General features: G+C 42.0%; 1 protein-coding gene across 2 annotated transcripts in view; it reads right to left on the bottom strand.

Annotated features, from left to right (window-relative positions):
• Window positions 1-21081, bottom strand: part of LOC309637413 (protegrin-2-like) — a 35006-nt gene continuing 13925 nt past the window's right edge. The window contains exons 4-5 of one of the 2 annotated variants that reach the window (XR_014250522.1): window positions 13699-13827; window positions 1-4153 (exon numbers count right to left, since the gene is read on the bottom strand). The gene's annotated coding sequence lies outside the window, so the exon portion shown is untranslated. Of the gene's footprint in view, window positions 4154-6820; window positions 10446-13698; window positions 13828-21081 lie in introns of those variants that run through there. The other variant, XR_014250523.1, reaches the window with a different exon arrangement.

The raw sequence follows: 21081 nt of genomic DNA, 5'->3' as shown, positions 1-21081 counted from the left end.
AAAAAAGAAAAAAAAAGAAAAGAAAGAAAGAAATGAGCCACCAGCCCCTACAGCAAACATCCAGCTATTCCTCCCTGGCAGGAAATTCTATGAAGCCCAACAGTCCTGGAAGTGTTTGCCTCCTTTTTCCATCCCGTCTCCTCCCACAATCCTTTATTGTGAAGATCTCACAACACCTCAAGACTATCACTGCAGAGATGGGGCCAATTTTAACCCCTGTCCATGAAGGAGTGACTCCTGACTGGAAGGCACCCAAAGCTATCTGCACCCACCTGGACAGAGGTCCCCTCTGCATCTCTCCCTGATTCCTAGGCCTGACAGTGGTCTTGCTGGGCCAGACTTGTGTGCTGTCTCTACAGTTTCTGCATGGATTTTAAGAGAAAATAAACATCTTTTTCCCATCATGTTTAAAGCAAGGTGTAAGACTATTAATTTTTCCACTTTTGTTGCCCTATCAGGAAGCAGCTTTGAGGTCACATGGAATGATGGTGGGGGGGCCCCCCCTTCTCTGCTTGGCAACCCCTAGAGAAAACACAGACTTCCCTCTGTGGGTTTTAGCTAAGGCCATGGGAAAAGGGGCAGCACTATGGTGGTAGACCGGGCAGTAGTGCCTGAGTTGAAGTGTGGGGGGGAACCTACACTCCAGGTGCTCCCAGCCCTTACCCCCAACCAGGCTAACTTTGGAGACAACCACTACCATGTGAGAGGCTGTGGACAAAGGCATCTGGACCAACAACCCCTTTTATCTCTCCTCCAGCCCCAAACCAAGCCAGATTTTGGTGGTGGTGGTGGGGGGTGTTACAAAAAATCTCTCTCCTTCCTCTCTGTGGCAAATATCCTCTTGGCAAATAAAGACACTGGGGCCTGAGTAGACAGCCCTCCAGGGTATACCCACTGATATACAGCGCTAGGGCCAAGAAGAAAGTTAGGTGAACTATCAGGAACCTGGGCCACATGGGCCCTGGGAATGTAAGATAAGTGAGAGTGGGTTTGGTTCAAAGGGCCTTAGAACAATTACTGGAGGACTGATGTGAGAGTGTGGCTAAAAGACTGGGCACTGAGATTGAAGGGCTCAGGAGGTGCTGTGTTTAAAAACACTAAAACCTGGTATTGGAAGGCTGATGGTGGGGCATTGCTAGTAACCTTATCCCTGTCCTTGGAGGGCCAAATAGCATGGTTTTCAGGTTTAGATCCTGAGACTGAAGAATTTGGGGGTGTGGTTAAAGGGACCTGGGTTTGGAACTGGAGGGTTAGGAAGGAGACATGGTTAAGGAGTCCCTCAGATTGGAGGGTGAGACTGAACCCTGAGTAATACCTAAAGTGGGGTAGAAGAGGATGCATCAAAGGCTAGAGACGTAGACAAAAATAGAACAGGAAAGTGTCATAGAAGCCAATAGAAGGACACAGCTGAAGAAGGAAGTAGGTAGAAGCAAAGACCACTTCTCCAAGAGGACCATCACTTGGTACCTCTGTTCTCAGAGGCTAGACCTCTGCCATCTTCATACTCACAGAGGGTGTAAGGGGTCAGAAGACTGTCTCTGAAGCCCTCGCAGAGCTCTAGCAGGGTGGTAATGGATGGTGGAGAGATTTGACTCCCAGTGTTTCTTATGAGCTCACCTCCAGCTAACACCTTACCCTCACTCCCTGTCAGGCTTCTCCCTGAGCATGTCCTCTGCTCTGTGATGAGGAGTGATGTCCAGCTAAAGCCTCACCCACACTACCTCACAATCAAGGCCTCTCCCTTGAGGGTGCCCTCTGATGTGGCTGACAACTGACTTGTTGCTAAAGTCACACCCTCACTCCTCGCACACCTAAGGCTTTTCCCTGAGTGTGTTCTCTGGTGTCTGATGAGGGCTGACTTATGGCTAAAGCCTTGCCCACATTCCCTGCACACATAAGGCTTTTCCCCTGAGTGCACCCTCTGATGCATGCTGAAAGCTGACTTGTGGCTGAAGTCTTGCCCACATACCCTGCAACTCGTAAGGCTTCTCTCCTGTGTGTGTCCTCTGGTGTGTGTTTAGGATTATCTTGCGGCTAAAACCCCACCCACACTCCCTGCAAACAAAAGGCTTCTCACCTGAACGTGTCCTGTGGTGTGTGATGAGGTGTGATTTCACCCTAAAGCCTTGGCTACAGTTCCTGCACACATAAGGCTTATCCCCTGTGTGAATCCTCTGGTGCTTAATGAGGTCTGACTTTTCACTAATGCCTCGCCCACACATCATGCAAAGGGCTTCTCCCTTGTGTGCGTGTGACTTGTGGCTAAAAGCGTGCCCACACTCCCTGCATACATAAAGCTTCTCACCTGAGTGTGTACTCTGGTGGTTGTAGAGGGGTGACTTATCTATAAAGCCTTGCCCACAACTCCCCACACATATAAGGCTTTTCCCCCGTGTGTCCTGTGATGTCTGTTGAGATGTGACTTCCTGCTAAAGCTTTGCCCACACTTTCTGCACACAGGAGATATCCCCGCTCGTGACAGCCTGTGTCTGAAGAGGTCTGACTTCTGGCTAAAACCTAGTCCACACCTCTAAACCTGACTGCTCCAAATCCTGAGAGTTCTACCCTCTCAGGAATGTTGTCTGCTTCCCCAGAGCTTACCCTCTGGGCTGGACTGAGCTGTACCTTCAACACTTTGTTGCCTCCCTGAGAGCTTACTGGTGGTCCCTGGGATGGGCAAGAGAAAACCACTTAAGTCCCCTTCTCATTTGTACTCCAAAACAAAGGTGTAGAGACTCCCATTCCTTGATCTTCTGCTTTGGCCCCCCAGTGGTTTTTATCAGAATGTTGTTGCTGCCACTGCTGGTGGTCATCTGGGCAAGGATCCCGTGGTTGGAGTTGATTTCCTGCACATGAACCTGGAATAAGATGACTGCAGGGGCTTCCCTGGTGGCGCAGTGGTTGAGAATCTTCCTGCTAATGCAGGGGACATGGGTTCGAGCCCTGGTCTGGGAAGGTCCCACATGCCGTGGAGCAACTAGGCCCGTGAGCCACAACTACTGAGCCTGCGCGTCTGGAGCCTGTGCTCCGCAACAAGAGAGGCCACGATAGTGAGAGGCCCGCGCACTGCGATGAAGAGTGGCCCCCGCTTGCCACAACTAGAGAAAGCCCTCGCACAGAAACGAAGACCCAACATAGCAATCAATCACTCAATCAATAAAATAAATAAATCTTTAAAAAAAAAAAAAAAAAGATGACTGCAGAGTTCATGGTGGCTGAGAAACTGCTGACCGCCAAAGGCCAGAGGGCAGAGGGCAGAGGGGCCAGGGATGGACTTCTGGCTTTGAATCTGCTGAAGAAAGAAAGTTTTCAGTCAAAGTAGTCAGAGGAAGGGCTGGCTGGGCTTTTCTTCCTTGTCTTATAGTAAGATCTAGCCCATTAATCATTCACAGCTGTTAATGTCTGTCTCTCCAAGACATGCTTCACCAGACCTGTATTTCCATTCAACTTCTTTTGACTTTTTATTTGGAAATAATTTCAAATGCAACAGAAAAGTTGCAAGAATAAGAACAATACAAAGAATAGCTGTATATCCTTTACCCTAATAACCTACTGCTAACATTTGTATTTTATAATATGTATATGTGTGTATACGCATATGTATATATATATTTTTTCTTTGAATCATTTGAGAGTAAACTGCATACATCAATGCCCTTTACCCCTAAATACTTCAGTGTGTGTCTCATAAAAGTAGGGATATTCACTTTCATAACCACAATACAGTTATCAACTCTGGTAAATTTTTTTTTTTAAATAAATTTATTTATTTATTTATTTATTTTTGGCTGCCTTGGGTCTTCGTTGCTGCTCACAGGCTTTCTCTAGTTGTGGTGAGTGGGGGCTACTCTTCATTGTGGTGCACGGGCTTCTCATTGTAGTGGCTTCTCTTGTTGTGCAGCACGGGCTCTAGGCACACAGGCTTCAGTAGTTGTGGCACATGGGCTCAGTAGTTGTGGCTTGTGGGCTCTAGAGCACAGGCTCAGTAGTTGTGGTGCACGGGCTTAGTTGCTCCGCGGCATGTGGGATCTTCCCAGACCAGGGATCGAACCTGTGTCCCCTGCATTGGCAGGTGGATTCTTAACCACTGTGCCATCAGGGAAGTCCTCAGCATTGACTTTTAAAGGGAGAGATGATGAGATCTGCTGGAGGGCTGCAGTCATGGGGTGGGAGAGAAAGAGGACTTGAGGATGACTCCATGGTCTGAGAAATTGACTAAGCTGAACTGCTGTTACCTTGATGGGATAGTCTATGGAAGAGGCAGGTGGGGGGTGGCAGTCATATCAGGAGCTTAGTTCTGGGCATGTGGAGACACTCATGGGACATCCAACAGATGTCAAGCAAGTAGTCTGATATATACGAATGTAGATTTCAGGGAAGGAGTCCAAGCTTGGGAGGATGACATAGACGGATTGACAAAGGTCTGGGACCCCTCATGCTCCTCTGTAGGCAAAGGTTTTCTGCAGTAGGGGCAGAATTTGCAAGTTGGTTCAACACCTTTGCCACAGTCTGGACGGGAGATCATGCTTTATGGGGTCACGGTCTGGCCCTCAGACTCACTGGGCTGGAAACTCCATCTTAACTGTGTCCTTCTCAGGTGCCCCACAGAAACTTCCGCTTGAACTCTGGTAAATTTAACATTTACATAATACTTTAACTATCATATATATTCCAATTTTGTCAATTGATCCAATAATGTCCTTTATAGCATTTTCCCTACAGTACAGGATTTAGTCTACAATCAGATATTACAATTAGTTTTCATGTTTCTTTAGTTTCCTTTAGTGTCTCTTTCATGAGACTGGCATTTTTGAAGAATAGAGTTCTTTTTTTAGGGAACATTCCTCATGTTCTAGAATATGTATAGAATGTTGCTGACATTTTCCTATGATTAGATTCAGATTATGTACTGTAGTCAATTTTTACATTTTACATCTTTTACTTGAATCAAAAAAAAAAAAAAAACCCACAGCAGAACCTATTATTCTACATATTATTCCAATAAATAATCTTCCAAGTAAGCATCAGAGGCATCTTCAACTTTGTATCTGCACTTACACTAAAATTATCTTCTAAGCCATAACCAGTTACACTGACACACACAGCTACAACCGTTTATTTCCAACAAGAGAGAACAATCCTATGACCTACATGGGAACGTACTTTGTGACTTTTCCTATGAGAAGAAAGAGTGGATTGACGTAGGAGTCACTCAGTCTGGATGTCTCCAATGCAGAAGGCAGCAGAGAATAGTTTAGCAGGGTTAAGTAACTTGTTCACAGTCACAAAGAAAGAAGAAACAAAACAGGGTTTGGGATGTGCTCTTAAACACTATACAAACCACAGATAACTCTGAACTAATCAGCATACAAAGGTTTATTTTCTACTAAATCTGTCCTTAAAGGAAAAAAAAAAAAGCTTCTAAGCAAATAATGAGACTCTTGCTGCTTTGACTAGGTCTCTGGAGAAAAGAAGCCAGTGAGAATTAAACCCCCTGACATAGAACAATCTGTTTGGGGAAAAACTAACCAAATTTGGCCTATAGACTAAATCTTGGGATAGGAGGTATTCTGGGCTTTGACCATGGTCTAGGGCTACAAAGCCATCCAGATATCCTGATCAGGAGATTCCCAGACACCCAGTCCAACTGCACTGACTCTCTCAGGACAGAATGAGGGGTGGCTAAGCCATGCTGCTCCAGAGGATCTACTGAGCCCAGTCCTGCCAGGACCCTCATCCATCCAAAGGAAGTATTCCCTAGAGCCATGAGAGTTCTGCCCTGGGATCAAGAATAGAAGAATGGGATGAGAGCAGGTCACTAAAGCCCATTCCAATCTCTTCCTTCTTTATTCTACATTCCTAATAAATAGAACTCTTTACTTTATTTTTAAAAAACCCAAAAAACCCCGTAATGTTCAGAGTAAAAACCAAGCCCTGAGAGTGGCCCACTAGGTTCCACATTCTTTCATAACCTATCGGCTTTCTGACTCCATCTATACTCCACCCTTCATTCCCTCCAATCTGAGCCACACTGAACTCCCTCCTGATGCCTTGCACTGGCTGGCTCCTATGTCTGGAACACGCTTCTCCCAGATATACTACTGGTATATTCCAAGAACCCAGAAGTGGACCTAACATATAATGGTTAATAAATACTTTTGCATGAATAAGTGATAGGAACAGAGTTAATTAAGAAAGAACTTAAAAGGTTAGGCAGAAGACAGACACGTTCTCAATACTGTCAGAATCAAAGGCTCCTTTTCATAGTCTATGTCTTGCAACATCTCATTTACTGTCTTGTAATGAGATTCATATTTAATAAAATGTCCCCATACACAGAATTTTTTAAAAATAATGTAATGCCCTAACCAAAATATAAAAGAGAAATAAAAGAAAGTAATTTACAATAAAAAATTATGTATTTCAATATGAATTTCACAGGACTACATTAGGAGACATAATGAAGCAATGAGATGCTTACAGCTACAGGCAGATCACTGTGGACATGACAGTTACAAATGCAGACAGACATGGATATGCCTTACTGATGACATGTGTATATTCTATTGGTGACAGACATAGGTGTGCTGTATGGGTGGTAACTCAAACACTACAACCAGCAATGCCATTGGTGATGTGATGTTTTCATTTTTTTTTTTCCAGTCGTGCTGCGCAGCTTGCAGGATCTTAGTTCCCTGACCAGGGATTGAACACGGGCCACGGCAGTAAAAGCGCCGAGCCCTAACCAATGGACCACCAGGGAATTCCTATGTTCTTCATGCTGATGAACACTTCTGGTTTTTTTTTTCTGCAAATGGCATTTTTATCTATCTATCTATTTATGGCTGCGTTGGGTCTTCACTGCTCCACGCGGGCTTTCTCTACTTGCGGTGAGCAGGCTCTAGGCATGTGGGCACCAGTAGTTGTGGCACGTGGGCTCAGTAGTTGTGGCTCGTGGGCTCTAGAGCGCAGGCTTAGTAGTTGTGGCATATGGGCTTAGTTGCTCCGCAGCACGTGGGATCTTCCCAGAACAGGGATTGAACCTGTGTCCCCTGCATTGGCAGGCGGATTCTTAACCACTGCGCCACCAGGGAAGTCCCTGGTGGACATTTCTTGATAAAGTTCAAAATTATTCTCCCTTGATTTATAATCTACTATGTAAAAACTACTTTAGAATATTATCTAAAATAGATTTATATTCTAGATTCAGAGCATTACAAACAGATCCACGGCCTTGAGAGAAAAACCAGAAGAGGGAGGAAGAACTGATACAGATTTAAGGGACATTTAAAAAAAATGGAATGTGTGGATCTTGTCTGGATCCTGATTCAAATTCTCAAAAAGACTTTTTTGAGATGATCAGGTAAATTTGAACAAAGACCAAGAGTTAGATGATACTGAAGCCCTACTGATAATGTGGTTACATATTAAAAAAAAAAAGTCCTTATTTATTAGTTACATTGTGATATATTTAGGAGTGGTAGTATGTCACATTATTTGGGATTTGTTTTAAGTAATTCATCAATAAAAGAAAAAAAGATATACAGAGAAAAGGAAGGATGAATCAAGTACAGCAAAACAGTTTAAAGTCTGAAATGGACCCAACAGGATCCAAAGTTTCCATGTAAAGATTACTTTGAGATAATTTTAATATAGTTCTCAGAATCAATGAAATGCATGAGCACAGAGACACAGAAGAAGACCACCAGACGAAACAAGGTAAAAACAAGACCAAATCAGTTTGGCCAGCCGAAAGCAAATTTAAATGGGTGAATCTTCACTGAGACAGATGGAGAAACTAGGTCAGAAGCCAAATGGAGTGAAATGGGGCCAATTCAAACCGAGGAAAGCAGTTCATAACAGATCCAAGCAGACAAAAATAAATCAGAACTACTTAATTCATAGCTATGCCAAATAGAGAAAAATCTTGAAAAAGCTTCTGACATAAATTTATGTGCAACTCTGAAAACAGGACTCTTAAGAATGCAGGAATATCCAGAATAATTTTGTATTTACCATCCTAGACAAATAATCAGTTTCAGGTTTTAAATAAATGAAGAAAAATATGATTTTGATATCAAATAACCTATAAAACACAAAACGGACAGATTTAATTACACTATAAGCTTTTTTAACTTCTAGGACACAGAGAGGCCTCTCTTATTACCTTCCTCTCCTCCTTGCTCTCTGTGCTCCGATCACGCCGGCCTCCTTCCTTTCCTATCTCGGGGTCTCAGCACTGGTTGTTCCCTGGCACAGAAGAGTCTCCCACTACATCCACATATCTAACTTTCTTACCTCCTTCAAGCCTTTGCTCACACCCATCTCCTCACAGATGCCTACCCTGATCACCCACCCCTGCCTCTACACCCCGGCACCCTGGATCCCCCTTATTCTGCTCTACTTATATTTGTATATATTATACGTATTTTAAAACTATGTAGAGCTTATTATCCTCTAACATACATAATTTACTTATATATGCTATTTTTTGTATATGTCAGTGTCACTATACTAGAATGACCAAAAAAATGCTTTATAGTTTTATTCAGAGATGTGTTCTAAGAGCTTAGAACATTGGTTGGCTATATGGTCAATAAATATATGAATGGAAAAATTAAGGAAGAGAACATATCCTCACCCAACAAGACTAGACTCCTGAAATTCTCCAGCATCACTTCTTTGTATAGGTTCCTCTGCTCAAGGTTCAGTCTCTTCCACTCTGCCTCAGTGAAAATCACAACCACATCCTCGAATTTCACTGGTCCCTAAATCAACCAACAAATTCATACTCATCGAGTCACCATCAATTTTCACATGGAGAATGGAACTGGCTGTCCTGAAGAATCTTGCTACATAAGTAACGGATCTGAGGGTTTGCAGGGTTGGGCATTACTCCACACTTGGCTTGGTGTTATAACATGCAGAAAGCAGGACTAATCTATAAGACACACTCCTTGCCCTAAAACACTTACATTTTAATTGGGAAAATTATTTTTGAATCAATGAGAAAACATTAAAGCAGAGTTCAGGAGTATGAATGTGACAACTTATAATGGATGAAATTCGAATGGAGGGTGGAAGACAAGCTGTAGAAGTAAAAAGGCAGCACAGAAGCAGGGCTTATACTGGGCATTAAGAAACGATGAAGATTAGAGAAAAAATAAGAGGCAACTCGGACTATAGAGAAAAATGTGAGTGCCTCATGCCAGGTCTAGAATGAGTATTTGTTAACACTGATTAAAATATATTTCTCTGAACAAAAGGAGATAGTGCTGAGGCACGCCAAGCTTTATCAAAGGATTCAAACTGTATTCCTTCAGCCTGCTGGTTAATTGCCAAAGTATCAGCCGCTCTGAAGGCTTGCGCCTAAGAGCATTCATCAGGAGTGGACAGTTGCTGCCTGAACCAGTCATGCGTGTGGGTTCTGAGAGGTGCCTCTATGTGTGGGGCCTGGGTGAGAAGCGGAGCACAGGCAAGGAGGCAAGGTGGGGCACTGTAGTGAACCAGCCTGGTCAAGACCTACTATGGGACTTCCCTGGTGGTGCAGTGGTTAAGAATCCACCTGCCAATGCAGGGGACATGGGTTTGAGCCCTGGGCCGGAAAGATCCCACATGCCGTGGAGCAACTAAGCTCGTGCGCCACAACGACTGAGCCTGTGCTCTAGAGCCGGCGAGCCACAACTACTGAGCCTGCATGCTGCAACTACTGAAGCCCTCGCGCCTAGAGCCCGTGCTCCGCAACAAGAGAAGCTCACGCGCTGCAACAAAGAGTAGCCCCTGCTCGCCGCAGCCAGAGAAAGCCCACGGGCAGCAACGAAGACCCAACGCAGCCAAAAATAAATAAATAAATAAATTTATTAAAAAAAAAAAAAAGACAACTATGTACTGAACATCTGGCCAGCTTAATAAAGGTCACTGGGTGCGTGCGTGCGCACACACACACACACACACACTCACAAACAGATTTCTCTGCTTGAGAAAAGGGATTTATAAGATCCCTATCACTGTATGTATTTTGACATTGCCTTTTGTAAAGCCCTCCAACCTCTCACTCAGTGTGTAGGGCAATATTTGAATATATAAAATGGTTGGCAGCGAGGATGGCAAGTAGTGGTTCCTGAGAATGGCATTTCCAGATAAATGAAGTTTAACCTTAATCTATGGAAAAATTTTTAAGGAACATATTTACATTTTATGAAATTACATTGCAAGATCATCACTGTAAGAATGATATTACAGTCTTTATTTCAGAGAAAGAACACTGAGGCCCAGAGAACTTTCCCAAATGACAAGAAAACAACCTGACTGGAAAACAGTCCTTCACGGTTCCAGAGCCCTTATTCTCTTCACTGCAAGCTGTTTTTTCTTCCGTCATGCACCAGTTTTCTCTCACCTCTTTATTTCTTCCAAGTCTCAGCAACCTTGCTTCAACTTTCTGCATACTAGAACCATACCACATGCTTTCTCATCAGGTCTCTTCTTATTAGAATAGGTATATTCAGGGACATTTTCTCTCATTAGTTATGCCTAAAAGGTGGTGTTGCCCTCAAGTCTCATGGTAGTCACCAAATTACTTCCTTCTATTGAATTCAAGCAATATTTAATCCGTTACCACCTGCTGCAACCTCTGGGTTGTCTGTGTCACTACTGCCTTGCCCTAGATTTTTAACTACTAAGCTCCTTCAGTCTGTGGAATTGAGGGACATGTGTACATCATTCTCAGCTGTCTTTGATCACCCTGAATGCCTATTTTCTGACTTGCTTCCTCCTACTCTCAGGTCTATTTCAGTCTTCTATCTAGCCCACCTTCTAAGTGGTTTTTCACACCCTAGGAGTTGGTGATGTATACTCCAGGTTCTACAGCTAAACTAATTAAGCTTCTGTCACATCAAAGACCACAGCTGGGGGGCTGAGGTGGTGGACTGAGCCACAAGGTTACCAAGCCAGAGCTTCTAGGCAGTCTTGCTTCAGAGCTAGATTCTAAAATAGATTTAAAATCCAATACACAGAAGTGGCAAAAGGAGTAAAGAATAATAATGATGCTGCATTGAGAGTGGGAAACTAGGTATAAATACAGAAATCACTGGGTGTGTGGGTTTGGGGAGGGCTGTCAAATACACACCCTGACAGCCCAGGCAGTCAGGCTTTGTATAGTGTAGGAGGGAAGACATATGTCTAGACAACAAGCTGGGACCCACAATTAGGCAGCCAAGACCTATGGGGGGAATGGCGTGGGGGCCCTCTCAGGCTTTCCATGACCAGCTTCTTCTGGCATATTCTGGCCCTCATATTCTTTTTTTTTTTTTAACATCTTTATTGGAGTATAACTGCTTTACAATGGTGTGTTAGTTTCTGCTTTATAACAACGTGAATCAGTTATACATATATATATGTTCCCATATCTTTTCCCTCTTGCGTCTCCCTCCCTCCCACCCTCCCTATCCCACCCCTCTAGGTGGTCACAAAGCACCAAGCTGATCTCCCTGTGCTATGCGGCTGCTTCCCACTAGCTATCTATTTTACATTTGGTAGTGTATATATGTCCATGCCCACTCTCTCACCCTGTCACATCTTACCCCTCCCCCTCCCCATATCCTCAAGTCCATTCTCTAGTAGGTCTGTGTCTTTATTCCCATCTTGCCACTAGGTTCTTCATGACCTTTTTTTTTTTTTCCCTTAGATTCCATATATATGTGTTAGCATACTGTATTTGTTTTTCTCTTTCTGACTTACTTCACTCTGTATGACAGACTCTAACTCCATCCACCTCACTACAAATACCTCCATTTCGTTTCTTTTTATGGCTGAGCAATATTCCATTGTATATATGTGCCACATCTTCTTTATCCATTCATCCGATGATGGCTGGTCCTCATATTCTTAATAATCTTTCCCCTATTCTTCTTACATCAGGTCTCACACTTTCTCTTGCTCACACCTTGTGTCTTTCATGTTCCAGCAACTTCTCCATTTCTTTCTTGCTTTCTCTTCCCCCTCTACTTCCCTCACTTAAGCATAAGACTGGCTCAGCTAGAAGGAAAGCCAGGATTTTTGCACAATGGATGTGTTAAGAACCCAACCTGTAGAACCAAATGCCACAAATCCAAATCCCAGCTCCATTACTTTATAAAATATGTAACCTTGGGTAACTTACATAACCTCTCTGTGTCTTAGTTTCTACATCTATAAAATGGGTTTGATAATGACATCTACTTTCAGGATTGTGCTTAGATTAATGCCTGACATGAAGTAAATATTTATTATTGCTATTTATTATAATTAAGCAACATAATGTTTTATATTTAAGTGAGAACTGACTTTAAAGATAAATAATTTTTAGTTCTCAAAAAGTAATCAAACACTCCAGCCAAGGCAATAAGGCAAGAAAAGGAAATAAGAGCATAGACATTTGGTAAGGAAGAAACAGAACTGTCCCTATTTGCAGATAACATGGTTGTCTTTGTAGAAAATCCAAAATAATCTACAAAATAGATCACAGAATTAATAAATGAGTCCATGAGGGCCACAAGATACAAGATGAACACACGAAAGTCAATCACATTCCTATATACTAGCAATGACCACATGGAAACAAATTAAAAACATAATGCCATTTGCAATCACTTCAAAAAAATGAGATAGCTAAAACATAAATCTAACAAAATTTGTACAGAGTCTTTATGGTGATGAAAGAAAGCAAAGATCTAACTAAATGGGGAGACACACCATGTTCATGGTTTGCAAGACTTGACACAGTGAAGATGTCAATTCTCCCCAAAATGATCTATAGATTTAAAACAATTCCTATCAAAATCCCAAGAAGATTTTTTGTAGATACAGACAAGCTTATTCCACAGTTTATATGATAAGGCAAAGGAAGCAGAAGAACAAAGTGAGAGAGTCACTATACCTGATATTAAAATTATTACTTACTATTTGGTCACTACAATAACCAAAACAGCATAATATTGGTGGAAGAATAGACACAAATCAATGAAAGAGTACTGAGAACCCAGAAAGAAGCCAACATGAATACATCAAATTGATTTTTGATGAAGGTGCAAAAGCAATTCAATAGAGGAAGAAGAGTCTTTTCAACAAATTGTGCTGGAACAACTGGACATCCATGGGTAAAAAAATTAACATCAACCTAAAACCTCATACTTTATACAAAAAATTATTCAAAATGGATATTAGATTTAAATGTAAAACTATAAAACTTTTAGAAGAAAATATAAGAGAATACCTTCAAGACCTAGGGCCAGGCAGAGTTCTTAGTCATGACACCAAAACCATGATCCATAAAGAAAAAATAAATAAACTGGACTTCATCAAAATTAAAACTTTTGTACCACAAAAGACTTCCACTCCTCTTCCAGAAAACAGAAGCAGGGGGAACCCTTCCTAACTCATCTATGAGGCCAGCATTACCCTAATACCAGAAAAGACATTAGAATACCTCAAACCAGACAAAGACATTAAAAAGGAAAACCACAGATCAGTATATCTCATGAACACAGACACAAAAACCCCCAACAAAAGACAAGCAAATCAAACCCAAAAATGTATAAGAAGAACTATACACCACAACCAGGGGAGACTTATTATAGGTTTGCAAAGCTGGTTCAACACTTCAAAAGCAATCAATGTAATCCACCTTAAAAACAGGCTAAAGAAGCAAAATCAGGGACTTACCTGGCGGTCCAGCGGTTAAGACTCTGCGCTTCCACTGCAGGAGGCACGGGGTCCAGCGGTTAAGACTCTATGCTTCCACTGCAGGAGGCACGGGTTCGATTCCTGGTCAAGGAACTAAGATCCCACATGCTGTGCAGTACAGCCAAAGGAAAAAAAAAAACAGGAGGGTTTGGCTGGTGAAGCAAGGATTTTTTTAGAGGGGTGAAACTATTCTGTATAATACTGTAATGGTGGATACATGGCACTACGCACTTATCAAAACCCCAGAACCTTACAGCACAAAGTATAAACCTTAGTGTGTGTAAATTTTAAAAATTCATTTAGGAGGTCAGGGAATCCCAGGATGGAATGCAGAATGTGAAAAAAATGTATTACAAATATATGAAATAACCTCCCTAAAGGTGGTGGAGAAAAAAGGAGCTAATCTAAGTAGCTTACTTTGGAAATGAGTGGAGTCTGTAGACAAAAGGGACTATATATAAATAAGTACTATATGCTAATTGATAAAGTTGTTTTCCACAGGGGCACAGGTAAACAATTCTGAAGTCACTATACTTATAAACTAGAATTGAAAAATTAAGTGAATGGATGGTGAATAGTGGAAGTCAGGTTTCTCCCTGTTGGTGGGAGGTTATAAATAAGCAAGGTGAGGAGGCTAGAATGATCCATGTGGTAATGGATTTGAGTTGGAGGCATCAGAACAAACTCACGTTTAGCTTAATATAATTACATAAAGAAATATTTATAAACGAGTATATACAGAGATTAGTATACACAATCACATTTCTTTGCTCTGTCAGCTGAGAGGGCCTGGAAGCAATGACACTCCAGTAGCAAAGGGCACACCTAGCATACAGATCTTGGTTTCTAATATCATTCTCCAATGAAAGGAGCAACGGCTGATCTGAGGACTGGAGCAGGACATAAACAAAATGAGCCTGGAGCATACTGTAGAGCCAGAAAGTAAGGAAGTACTTAAAAAAGGCAAAAAACCACAATAATGGGAGTATGTCAAAGGGACACAAGAACCAACTAAAGAGCTCCTGAAACAATATGAGCAACAAAATAAATAAAGTGATACTAGGTTATAACCCAAAGTATAAAATACATATCCATGACTCATACTGATATAAATAAATGATCAAATAAATAAATGGAGGAGAATAGACAAGTTTCCCATGCAGAACAATTCCAAACAATTTATGTAGTTACTCGACCCTCAGAGAGGTGGAGTGTAACTACACACGCTTCAAGTGGGCTCTGCATAGTGACTTCTTTCCAGAGTATAAGGTATGGGGAAGGCAGGGTAGTAACTTTACAGTGTAGAAACCTGACAACCCTCCTTCTGCCAAATGATCAAGGTTAACATTAACAGTGGTAAGTAATGCTTATACTATCTACCATTGGCATGATGTGATAAGAATAGTATTTCACCTCTGTGGTGTTCCTCCCAGAAAACCGTATCTCAGCCTAATCAGAAAAAACGTCAATATCTCAAGTCTCACCCATACCTGATTTCAATGATAAATAGATGAGAATTTGGACTTGGAATATGCTGGAATGGGTTAAAACTTTTGGGGCTGTTGGCTTGGGGTAAATGTATTTTGCATACTAGAAGGATGTGAATGGGGGGGCGAGGATGGAATGTTATGGACTGAACTGCATCCCCCCAAAATTCATAGGTTGAAGTCTAACCCTCAATGTGACTCCATTTGAAGACAGGGCCTTTCGGGAGATAATTAAAGTTAAATTAGGTCATAAAGTTATGGTGTCCTTATAAACAGAGGAAGAGACACCAGGAATGTGCATTTGAACAGAGGAAAGGCCATGTGAGGACACACAGTGAGAAGGCAGCCGTCTACAAGCCAGGAAGAAAGTTCTCACTAGAAACCAACCCTGCTGGCACCTTAATCTTGGACTTCCAGCCTCCAAAACTATGAGAAAATAAATGTCTGTTGTTTAAGTCACCCAGTCTGTGATATTCAGGTATGACAGCTGAAGAATACTAAAACAGTATCTCTTACTCAAAGTGATGCCTAAAAAAAATGAGGATTTGTACCCACTTTCTCTGGTTACAGGAACCCTGGATGTTTATTTTTGTAATAAAAAATGTCCCAAATGTAAAAAAAAAAAAAAAAAAAAAATGGGACAAATCCCAATTAAGGGACAATCCACAAAATACCTGCCCAAAACACCTCCTTGGAGACATGACAACCAATGTAGTATGATAGCCTGAATGGGATATTGGAACAGAAAGAGGACATTAGGTAAAAACTAAGGAAATCTGAATAAAGTATGGACTTTAGTTAACAATAACATAAAAACTGGTTTATTAATTGTGACAAGAATACCATACTAATGTAAGATGTTAATAACAGGGAAAACTAGATGTGGGATATATGGGAATTCTTTTTATATACTATCCTTGCAATTTTTCTGTAAATCTGAAACTATTTTAAAATTAAATTTTTATTTTAAAAAACCTTAAAAAATAGTGTCATTCCAATACACTAACATCAAAAAAAAAACATGAAATACTGAGAGATAAATTTAACAAAATATGTGCCAGACATGTACATCAAAAACTGTAAGATTCCTAAGATAAAGATCTATATAAGTGAAGATATACTGTGTTGATGAACCAGAAGACTCAATAATGTTAAGATGTTAGTTCTCCCACATACTGATGTAAAAATTCAAAGCCATTCTAATCAAAATCTCATTGTAGGGCTTCCCTGGTGGCGCAGTGGTTAAGAATCCACCTGCCAATGCAGGGCACACAGGTTCGAGCCCTGGTCCGGGAAGATCCCACATGCCGCGGAGCAACTAAGCCTTTGCACCACAACTACTGAGCCTGCGCTCTAGAGCCCGTGAGCCACAACTACTGAGCCCACGTGCCACAACTACTGAAGCCCGCATGCCTAGAGCCCATGCTCCCCAACAAGGGAAGACACCGCGATGAGAAGCCCGCACACCGCAACAAAGAGTAGCCCCTGCTTGTCGCAACTAGAGAAAGCCCGCGCACAGCAACGAAGACCCAACGCAGCCAAAAATAAATAAATAAATTTATATTAAAAAAATAATCTCATTGTAGATACTGATAAGCTGATTCTAATATTTAAATGAAAATGCAAAGGACCTAGGTTATACAACGCAATCTCAATAAAGTGTTGGGGAGGTGGTAGAAATAAGGCAGTTACTTCCCTGTTAGAAAGTGATTTGCTCCCAAGTCACTCCCATCTCTGACAATCAAGGTTGGTATCTGTGGTCCTAGGGCCTGGAAACTGACCATTGCTAATGCAAAATCCCCTGAGGAAAATACCAACGATGTAGCTGCTGTTTTCTGTCCTGTATCCTTTCACGAAGCTACCTAGATTTAATGCAGAGTTAAAATGCATTGTGTACCATTAATTTGATTGTCAATCCAAAACCTAAGACCATTGTTTGTGGCTGTGCATTGTTTTAACAGCTACAGGCTAACACTTAGTCATGTCTTTCCCTTAACTATTTTGTTTTAACTGTCTTCATCATAATTACCAGGTGTCATTATTTCCTATTTCTATGCATTATTTCCCAAAGACTACTGGCTCCTTGAGAATAAGGACAGTGTACTTACATTCTGTTTGGCTAGTTCACAGAATTTTACACAGTCCTGTACCCAAGAATCAATAAATTACACTTTTGGTGTAGAAAAGAAGATGGGATCAGGGGAGCAAGGGTGGGATGAAGCATCAGAACAGGAAGGTGAATTCTCCAAGTTCTTCTATCATTGAATAGTTTTCTAGGACGAAAAAAAGTCAAGAAGGCATCACAGAAAACTCATGGTTTTGAGAGTCAGAGCAATCTGGGTTCAATTTAGGTGCTCATGTGTGATTATAAGAAAGTCAAGGGGCTTCCCTGGTGGCGCAGTGGTTGAGAGTCTGCCTGTTAATGCAGGGGACACGGGTTCGAGCCCTGGTCTGGGAGGATCCCACAGGCCGCAGAGCAACTAGGCCCGTGAGCCACAACTACTGAGCCTGCGCCTCTGGAGCCTGTGCTCCGCAACAAGAGAGGCCACGATAGTGAGAGGCCCGCGCACCGCGATGAGGAGTGGCCCCCGCTTGCCGCAACTAGAGAAAAGCCCTAGCACAGAAACGAAGACCCAACATAGCAATCAATCAATCAATCCATCAATCAAATCTTTAAAAAAAAAAAAAAGTCACGAAATCCCTCTGAACCACATGTCTCCCAAAGGAGGACTCTCTTTACCTCATATAGTTGTTTTAAGGATAAACACAGGACTGAAATTATGGATGAAACAGTATGATGTCTTAAATTTGCTTTAAAATAATCCAGTAAGGTTGGAGATGAAACAAAACTGGCCATGAGTTGATAGTTACTGAAGTAGGTTGATGGATACATGAGGGTTCATTAACTCTTTTCTTCTACTTTTAGACATGCTTGAAAATTTCAATAATAGTTAAAAAGAAATCCAGTGTATAAGACCAGACTATGAGATACTATTAAGGTAATATAATTATTTGTGTGAACTCTGATGAAGGGAACTTTAATAGTGCATTTTAGGACTTTAATAACCCCACGTTTTTATTAAAAGTTACCCTTGTGTTTTAGAATGCCCTAAATTCTTTACATTAAACTTAGTAATGTTTTTCTATAAGCTCAAAAAGTTTAAAAAAACTAAATGCAGAAATCATTATAAAGCGCCTAGCACAACGGCAAACACAGGCATGAATGTTGATCTGATGAATGTTGATGGCCACCTCAACGTTCATCTCTGCCTCCCGCCCCGAGAAAGAGAGACGCACTGAATCTCTGAGAAATAAGCTAGCATTTCAGAGAAGAGAAAGGTGGCCCCAACTCACCAGATATCTAGGCTTCTCCTCTTTACCGAGTCTGGCAGAGTTCTTAAAAGACAGAACTGGGGAAAGAAATAGTAGCCTTGAGAACCCAGGCCTATCAGGATTATTCCTGAGAACCCTTCCGAGTCTCAGCTGTGGCCACTTGTGCCTTCTCACCTGAACCAGAAGTCTCAGCCCCTCCTTATCCCATCCAGGACCTCAGCTCCTCTCACCTCTCGCCTTAACGCTTGAGTTAACCTCCAAGGTCTACACCCCTTCCCTGTTTACTTATGTTTTTAGAGAAATACTGATCTTAATTAAATATAATAAGGTAAATGCTAGGCACCCATCATCTTTCCACCCTAAAAATCAGCAAAACTGTTCCGACAAGGCATAGTTTTTTTCCCCATACTTGTTACATGGCTCCAGTTACCCCACCAAAAAAAAAAGTTTATGAAAATTTTAAACACAGAAATATAAATGTGATTTAAGAAAAATGAATTTTTAAAATTTCAAAGTTTTTCCTTACTTTATACAAGAGCACTAGTAAAGAGTAGAAGGTATTAAAGACCACTACAACAGCATTTCTAAAATGCAGCTTGCCTTACTCCCCTTAAAAACAAATTACCTTGGTGGCGCAGTGGTTAAGAATCCACCTGCCAATGCAGGGGACACGGGTTCAAGCTCTGGTCCGGGAAGATCCCACATGCCGTGGAGCAACTAAGCCTGTGCGCCACAACTACTGAGCCTGTGCTCTAGAGCCCGTGAGCCACAACTACTGAGCCTGCGTGCCACAACTACTGAGCCTGCATGCCACAACTACTGAAGCCCACATGCCTAGAGCCTGTGCTCTGCAGCAAGAAAAGCCACTGCAATGAGAAGCCGTGGCACCGCAATGAAGAGTAGCCCCTGCTAGCTGAAGAGAAGCCCCCGCTCACCGCGACTAGAGAAGCCTGCACACAGCAACAAAGACCCAACGCAGCCAAAAATAAATAAATAAATAAATAAATTTAAAAACAAACAAACAAATTACCATGGAATTTTAAAAGGCAAGGCTTTAACATCTTGGGTGCCTGAAACTAACACAAGATTGTAAACCAACTATACTCCAATAAAAAAGAAAAAAAAACCACCACAACCACCACACACACACACACACACACACACACAAAACCATCTTGGGTGGAAGCTTAAGCTTTCCCTGCCATCTCTTCAATGAGAGGAAACAAAAAGAACATGCTTCTGATCCCTGTGGAACGCAGTGCATCACTAGAGGAGGGTCTTAGCTGTAGCCCTAAGCTTCCTCCTTGACACCCCTCACATCAGTGAGAAAGAGAGGGAGATACTAATAAGGCATACCTGTCTACAAGATATATGGAAGCTTATAATTTGACCCACTCCTTCTTGGGCTCCTCAGAGGGTTACAGTGTGGTTAGTTGGAGGGATTTAGCTAAGGGTGGCCTTGTTCTCGGTATTGAAAAAAAAAAAGGTCCTCAAAGTGATGATGATGTCAGCTCTGTTGAAATAATCACCATCTGGGGAAACACTCTAAATGGACCCCAACAGCAACCCTGGCTTCTGTACTAAGCTGAGGAGAATGTGTCAGATGATTCAAGAAAGACATTTACACAATACAGCCTCCTACATGCCTTAGAAAACCATCATTCTGTCCCATAAAATGTCCCAAATCTACACGTTCATCCAGAACTGCACACCCCTGTGAAAAATGAAGCAGTTTAAAATTAAAAAATAAAATTATAGTGTCGTTTGATAAGGATCTTGGGCAATTTTTCAAGTCACAACCGTAGTTAGCACTGTGGTTTGAGTGACTTAGCTACTGTTTTTCTGACATGGCCTTCCTATAAGCAACCAGGTTCCTGAAGATAAATGCAAGAGGGGAAAAAAAAATCCAGTAATCTTACTATTGCAAGTTCTAAAGTTTTAGAAGAAAAAAATGAGTACCACATTTGACCACTCCCAGTGGCTAGATCTGAGCGGCACACAAGGAGGTGGCTTCTCAGTCTGCTCAGAGCCTCCCCCTGCCAGAGACAGGGTGGCTCTGATCCCACTAAGCAGGTGGGAAAACTGAGGTACACAGAGTAGCCTCACACAGTTGAGGATCCCTCAACTGACTCTTAGGAGTCATCCTCTCTCCCCGTCATGAGACCACTGAGCGGCAAGAGGTGTTGGATGACAGGCACAGTCCAGGACTTCACCAGCAGGTGCCTCTGTCCATGTTGGACACTCTGCACAGCATTCAAGGAAGTCAAAGATCCTTTCTAGCTCAGTGTACTAGAAAACATCTTTGCCATTCATGACAACAGGGAAAATCATTCTCCTTTTAAAGTTCAACTTGGTGGTTACTGTCTCTACTTTCTTCAATTTTACTGTCCTTCAATTGAACTGGACCTGGCACATTGGGCAGAGGTAGAGCCCATCCTCAAAGAGTGGACGGAAGGAGACAGAGATGCCCCTACCACAGGACAAAGAGCTAAGTGCTGGACCAGGGGTTGGCAAACTATGCACAGAACAAATCTGGTCTACT

Source organism: Balaenoptera physalus (genome assembly GCF_965194825.1).
Source record: "Balaenoptera physalus genome assembly, chromosome: 11".
Lineage (NCBI taxonomy): Eukaryota > Metazoa > Chordata > Mammalia > Artiodactyla > Balaenopteridae > Balaenoptera > Balaenoptera physalus.
This window is presented reverse-complemented; position numbering and strand designations above follow the sequence as displayed.